Source organism: Sorex araneus, chromosome 10, assembly GCF_027595985.1.
Source record: "Sorex araneus isolate mSorAra2 chromosome 10, mSorAra2.pri, whole genome shotgun sequence".
Lineage (NCBI taxonomy): Eukaryota > Metazoa > Chordata > Mammalia > Eulipotyphla > Soricidae > Sorex > Sorex araneus.
Window position 1 is genome coordinate 5,364,953 of NC_073311.1, and position 8,150 is coordinate 5,373,102.

The following is an 8,150-nucleotide window of genomic DNA, read 5'->3' on the forward strand; positions in this document are numbered from 1 at the left end:
GTGGTATCTTTTTTTAAATTACTGACTACTGAAACGAGGCAGTTATCTGGACCAGGACACAGAGTTGAGATCTAATCTTGCAAATCTTGCACCCATAAAATCATGTGGGTGAAGCTGACTGGCTTCATACAACTAAAAAAGGCCATTTGGGAGGTGTGGGAAGGTTTGGAAGCAGGAGAGAAGGGAAAGATCTGGGGCAATAGTGTGTATGGTACACAGGGGCTCTATAAGCCTTGAACAAAAATATTAGCAATATTGTATGTCATGGGAACTCAATGAAAGTCACTGGCTAAAAAGTAAGTGTTGACTGGCATCTTGGTGATTCACTTGCTACTAGAAGATAGTTAGGTCAAAAATGCAATTTGAAATTTAAACAAGGAAAGAGTTGAGTACTTCTAGATTCTGAATATTTTATAGGTGGCTTCGGTCTGTATTGTGTTCCTTTAAAATTCATATGTTAAAGTCTAAGGCAGCCCTCCCAATCTCAGAATGTTACCTTTTTTGGAAATACAGTCATTGCAAATGAAATTAAGAAAAGAAGTCCTTATTACAGAATACAGTGGCAGCAAACTTGGCTGAATGGAGTTTTTCTCTGTGGAAAGGAGAACTTATAAATGATGAGCTTAGCTATTTGCTTAGAGTAAAATGTGAAGAGAGAAAGATAAATTGAAGCAGGACCTGCTATGCTAAAAGAAACCAGAACTTGAAGATTTGGAAAATCCTCAACATATACATATCGTTAAAAATGAGAAAACGTTCTGGAGAAAAGACCCAAAAATGTGGCTGCACAATTGCTTGCTACAGAGATTAAGTGTATGACTTGTGGATCCAAGCATCTCAGCAGAAATGCTGCCAATTTGGAAAGGGCAAAGAAACAATACACAAGGAAGTGGGACCAGAAACTCTACAGGCAGGAATGACGCAATTTGTTGCAAACATGTTATCCTTCAAAAAATGGGGTGAAAGGCCTACCTCTCAGGTCCCAGAGAGAATGACCACTTCTGTTGTCTCAGCAAGCAAAGCTAATGCCCAGGACTGAGAGATGACATTGTTGCCTTAGTAGGAAGAGAGGGCAGAGGGTCCAGCCAAAGAAAGCCATTATTCAACCTTAAAATCCAATAGGACTATCACTGCTGGCTTTCAGACTTGGTGGAGACTATGGACACTTGTACTTTGATTTCTTCCTTTTGGGATAAATTATGTATCCTATGCTTGTCAAACCTTTGAATATGAGGAGCAGAACATTTGCATGATTTCACAGGTTTGAAGACAATAAGGGTTATTTCCCCAGGTTGAATTATATCCTGAGTGTCACCAGTATCTGACTTAGATGATTATCGGATAATATTTTGGACTCATAGTTCATGCTGAATGGGTGAAGAGCTTTGGAAACATCAGGATGAGAAAATACATCTTACATTTGACAAAGACATGAATTTTGGGTCACCAACCAGTAACAAAGCATTATGGGTAAATTTTGTTCCCTCCAAATTCATATTTAAGTCTGAATTCCCAGGTACTCAGAATTTGATCTTCTTCGGAAATAGGATATAGTCTCAGACAAAATTAGTTAATTGTGGGGGTCAAACTAGATCAGAAAGGCTCTCTAATGCAAGGTGAGTAGTATCCTTAGCAAAAGTAAAAGTTTAAATACCAGGGAGATAGCTCAGAGGCACCTTGATTGAATTTCTGGCACAGAATATCTCCTCCCAAACAAAACACTGGGTGTGATTCTGGTGGCTCCCAGAACTGCCAGACCCAAGCCCAGTTCCACACTCTCATATCCTTGCACTGAACCATCAGCTGAGTTGAATGAGTATCACTGGGAATGGCTCCTGGTCCCCTAAGCACTGTCCCAGAAAGGGGTAATTTGGACAGACATGCATACAGAGAGAATGCCATTTAAACACTGGACTTATGCTGGAAACAAGAAGTTCCAGAAACAAGGAGAGAGGCTGGAACAGACCTTCAGTTCCTGCAGAAGGTGGCCATCCTAGTTAATTGCTTGATCTAGGGCTGCAGACCCCCAGTACTGGGAGAACATTTATTACTGGTTTAATCTACTCAACTAAGTATTTTGCTATAGTAAGCCTAATGACTTATAAGTGTAAGCACATACAATATACTAAAAGAACAACCCAGATGAATCACCATAGGAAAATAAAACTCACTTACTAGCAATTGAGTGTTAGTGCACATGGACCAATATGGGCTTTTGAAATCATTAGTGACTTTGTTGAAAACTAATTGATTGCCTAGCGAGCACGTTAGGATGAGAAAGAAGCCATTTTGAAAGTCACTAAGCCTTCATAGCAAATTCTGAGAATTTACAAAGACTAAAAGGAATTATGGGAACATCCAAGAGCTTCTTATCTTTTTGGTAGACATGGAAGAGAATAAAATAGACCAATGGACACAGACACACACATACACATATACACACAACATATACATGCACACATACATTTGCACATACACATATGTATGTATGTATGTTTGTATCTATGTATGTATTATCTTTAAAGCTAGACTGTCCATTTAATTTTATAGAAATTACCCTTCAGTCTCTATTTGCTGTTGGGCTACATTCTAAGTGAAACTCCTAAAAGCACTTAGTTCTCAAAGGACCTACCTTTTCTAGTGATTCTTTGAGCCAAACTGCAAGTTAGAATATGAAACTTTTAGAAGCTAACCCTATAAAAACATATATTTAAAAAATACTTTCACTTTAAATCAAATGTTTTTAAAAAAAGGGGAAATGAGTGCAGGAGAAAGAAAGAGAGAGAGAGAGAGAGAGAGAGAGAGAGAGAGAGAGAGATTCATTCCTCACAAATGAAGTCAAGATTATTCATTCTTGCCCTTTTTAAGGACAATTAATAGGAATTTCTGAAACTCAGAATGTCGAAATCATTAGCAGCTGATCACTTGAAGCAAGAATGCAGCTGTTATGATTAATGGCTGAATTTTAAATGTTTCAGACGGATTAAGGAAATCTCTCACATTCTCCTGCTTGTCACATATGCCTCCCCAGGACTCTGCAGAGTGTGATGGCATCTCAACAGCTCCTTTCCTCATGAAGATCTTGACTAATTGTCCCCCAAAAGTCTAACCAAGATTCAATTGCACTCATTCAGTCAGACAGCACAAGCTAGTAAGGCATAGTAGAAAGGGTATTTATGTTGGATGGAAAAAATGGATTTTAGTTCCTTGCCATTTTTTGCAACCTTAGGAATGTGATTCAAACACTTGATTTTCTCATCTGCAAGACAGAAGTAGCAGTGATAGATCCTTCCTTTCCTGATATAGAGAAAATTTATACAAAGAATTAAATGGAAAGCATTGGTGCATGCCAATCTACAAGACACTAGGTATCAATGAAAGCAAAAGGGAGAAGAGAGTTATGAAGGATTAATAAATGGGTTTGGGATGAGGCTAGCACAGCAGTCGAGAATTTGATTCACATTTGTGAGACCTTGATTCCCATATCAGGCATAGCAAGTGAAAAAATAAATAAATAAGAAGATGACTAAGGAAAATAATGGCTGTTTAGGCAAGTGACATAAAGTTATTTTACCAGTCTGAAATTTATTAACTTCAGAAGGTAAGAGGAAATATTATGCAGGGAAGTTCAGTTCAGGCACAGTGGGTGGTGAGTAAGCCAAGAGAGCTGCAAGGAGGTGCTGTTTGTGACAAAAGGTATGGAGACTTGCTTGAATCTTGTGATTTCTGAATTTTGCTGCGTGTGGGGAGCCAGGAGGAAAACTGGGGCCCCTGAGAGAAAGCAAAACCTTCCAGTGTCCTCGTGGGCTCAGGAACCCCGTGTTCTTGTTAAGCTGCCTGAAAGCCTGGCAAAAATAGAACAGGTCAAGCGTGGCTCCATATCAAACCATTTCCATCTCTCTGGTGTTGCTAAAAATGAAAGTCCAGCGATCATTGAATGGGGATGCTATGCCCTTGTTCTTGTCCATCATATGCTTTAAAAGTCCCCAAATCCTCACCATGCAACCTGAATGAGGAAAGAGCTGTAGTAGATGACTTGTTTTTTACTTTATACTGGTAAAGTATAAAGAAGTAGTTAAGGTGAAAACAATGGGGCTTGTGAATGCCCCCCTTCCTGGATCGAGAGGAGAGTTACAGAATCCTCAAGACAGCCCACCTCCTGCACACTTCCTAGGTACGTGCCTTCAAATGTAGTTTTGATCACATCACTACTCTTCTGAAAACAAATGTGACTCCCTGGCATCCACAAAATTTAGCTCACATTTCAAAAATTCAAATCCTCCACCACAAAAGGATCCCAAGGGATTTTTCCAGCATAATCTTCAGTCTGTAACTTCATTATTTCTGCCCTTTGTTCCAGCTAAACGGCCAGACCTGCTCCCTCCTGGGTCTTCTCCAAACTGTCCTCTCTGCCCTGAGTTCAAGCTCTTTGTTCTCTGGTCCTTAAAGTATTCTGTTCCATATTCACCTCTCAAAATCTTAGCCATTATTCTGGGATGAATTAAAATTGCATTCCCACTTAATTAAGCATTCATTAAGTCCTTCCATAGGTTCCTTCATTTGTACCCTGGAGATACAGAGATGAGTATCACTGGTCCTGCCTTCAAGTTGCTTCCAAAGAAAGGCAAAGACAGATGTGGAGTAATGAACTATTTAGAACAGTGTGAAACTGTGCAGATGTGTTCAACATTTTGAATATACTCATAGAGACTATTAAAAAGAAATCATGGGAATCCTCAGCAAGGTGGCTAGTATTTCAGCTGTGCCTCAAGAAGGAGCTATGGATTTCCATATAAAAAAGGAGAGGATGGTGTATGCCAAGGTACAGAGGCAATTACAAAACCTGATCAAGGAATAGGGCAGGTTCAGGGTATTTGAACCCAGTCTGTGTGGAGTAGGAATAAAAAAAGGAGTCTGGAAAGAAATTGTAGAATCTAATGTATTTGGTACACTAAGGCATACCTTAGAATTTGAACATTAACCCATTGAGAAGGGTTATTCTGAGGATCATCTTAAGCTCAGTGTCAATATTACGCACTTGATGATACCTGATAACTCCCATGGCAGAAAGGTAAGGCAGGCAGAGAACCAAAAGAGCAGTTGGAAGCTGGCCTCACATGCTGGAGGAAAGGCAGCCCGGATAGAGAAGGGAACACCAAGTAAAATGTGGTTGGGGACCCCTCTCGAGAAGAGAGAAGCGTGCTGAAAGTAGACTAGAGACTGAACACGATGGCCACTCAATACCCCTATCGCAAAGCACAACACCCAAAAGGAGAGAGAACAAAATAGAATACCCTGCCACAGAGGCAGGGTGGGAGGGACGGGATTGGAGGGTGGGAGGGATACTGGGTTCATTGGTGGTGGAGAATGGACACTGGTGGAGTGATAGGTTTGCGAACATTGTATGAGGGAAACACAAGCACGATGTTGGGTAAAATTGTAACTGTACCCGCATGGTGACTCACTCATTTAAAAAAAAGGGAAAAAAAGCAGTTGGAAGAAACTTTTACAGTCTAGACAAAACATGAAGGGGCACAGGTGCCCCAGTGGTGAAGGTGATAATGGATAGTGCACCTTTTGGAGAAGTAATTTCCTGACCTCCTCTCAGCTTTAGCAAATGATCTTTTTCCTCTTCACTACAACCACAATTCCTGCGGTTATGTGTGAGTATGTGTGTATGTGTCTATTTTGAGTTTAATAACTCATTTCATATATTATATCCCAACAGTAAACCCAAATTTCCTGAATCTCAATTATAGTAGGTGCTCAAGAAATGAACTCAGAGGGGGCTTGTATAAAACTGTCTTGCTCCAGAAAGGAAGGGGACTCAATCTAACTTAGATTTTAACTATTTACAAACCACAATCCTGTAAGAGAGATGGTTCTTTCCTTTTTTCTTAACCTCCCTTTCAGAATCAAGTCAAGAAACTCAGAGAAGCTGATTGATTCATCTGTTTCACACAGAAAATTATTTGTAGAACAAAATACCTACATTGATTAAAATCCATTCCTCAAATCCATGAGTATTTAGATCAGATGGTGTGGTTTCAAAACATTCTCCACTCATTATTTTACCGATAATAACAAAATAAAATAATTATACTATTATTATTTCTAAGCATTTATGCAAGCTAATACCTATGGTTAGAAGTGGAGAACATTTTTATTAAGCAAATTATTTTACTAATGCAGATTACTGAAGAGACAAGGAGATACCTTCACTTGTTCTGCTCAGGAAGTGTGGCCAGTGGGGAAGTACTTATTCAAGTGCTGAAACTTTTCTCCAAAGTTTCTATAATTAGTTCAGGTACTTAGTGATATCTAAAGTTATTTTATTCAGCAATAATATTTAAGATTAATATATTCCTCTGGTATCTATAGTAACCGGTCTTTCGGCGTGGTATTAAGATTGGGGATTTATTTATATTTAGGCTTCACCCAAGAGAAAGATTTTTGTATAATTTATTGTTACATTTAGAGAGCATAAAACCTTTAGGCCACAATGTGTAGTTAATATTCAGAATTAAGTCAGTTTATTATGCATCAACTGGTAGGTCAAATTCAGCTTTGTGTGCTGTAATTTATAATACAGGTTTTTGCCTGGAGCAACATGGAAGCCCTGGAGCGGCGCTGTGAATTATTACAACTAAATCGGGCTCTACCTGCCAAAATATACACTGTGCTTGTATTCCTATTGCACGAAGACTATAAACATGATTTCCGGGAGCTCTGTGCTGCAAGGACATCTAAATAAAATATCAGTTTCATGACCGGTGTCAGCATTTAGAAAGTTCTCGCCTCTCCTTGCAGCTGCCACGAGTGTGCATTTGGGTGGTGGTTCACCTCTTAGCGACTCACAAAATGGCAGTTTGCAGGTTTTATGACTGCACCACGGGGGCATATTTCTCTCCTTTAATGGGTGCACAAACTTCACCATGGTACACTTATAGTCATTATTAAAACTGTATTTGGAAAGCAACATTAAATATGGCATTTAATAAGCCAAGATGTTTTAATAAAAGATTCAGTGCATACTTAAACTACATTGTGAATTTCTTTCATTGAATAACATTTGGGTTTTTGATCACTGTTTACCCAGCTCCTTGGCTGAGTTTTCTAAGCTAAGCATGCATGAATTCTTTTTTGGACTGAGGGTTTTGATTGTCTTAATTCCCAGAGACATTTTATGCTCTGCACAAAGGCTGGTAAATGTGGTGCTCTTGATAATGACTGATCATATTTCCTATTTTACAGATCTGTAAAAATTATAGGCAGCAGTTTTAATCTAGGTCTCCCCAATCGGGAGAGCCAGCTCTATTGTGACCATTCACAGGTTCACAGGAAGCTTACAAAGAGCAGTTCATCAATTTATTTAAATGCCTTGATTCTGACCAAGCCTCTTCTGATGAAGGTCAAGGCCCAGAGTTGATGTTCAAAACACATGAAAGCTCACTTAGTGTAAAATTACAGCACACATCTCAGGCATTTGAGAAATGGGGTAGGTTTCTTCCCCTATTTCCATACCCTGCTTCTTTCTGGCTGAGTTTACCAAGAAGGAAACTGTGATTGACATTAGTAAGTGATTTAGCCAAAGAGAGACAACAAGAAATAGATATTTTTCCTAATAAAATCCAGAAATTTCTTACAGTCATCATTGTTCAAAGGTCAGAAAGGGCAAAGACATTAGAATATATGCTTCAAGATAAATCTACATTTATATGTAAGGAAATGAGCCCTCATACAAATTTTTAGCAAACTTCAGTCTGAGTTTTAGATACCAAATTTCAGTAACTTCTGAGGTTTCCTTTGTAGAATTTTAATAAATAAATCTCAGTTCTATACAACCATTTTTACTGACACATAATTTTCCCTCAAGAACCAAAAGAAAGGATTGGGCTTTCTCATTAAATCCTGGTCCGATGGGAAGCAGATATCAAGCTTGAAGACTCCAACCAGGGCCTCTTTGCCTTGTTACCAGTTATGCTTCAGGAATCACCTGTAGTATGGAGTCCAGCTCCATGCTGCAGAGATTCAACTTTGGGAATGCCGGAGTGGTTCTGATCAATGACACAACATTAGCTGTCTCAAGGGATGCTGCAGAGGGGCAGCAGAGATGTTGACACTGTCCAAGTAAAGTGGTCCCTGGTTAA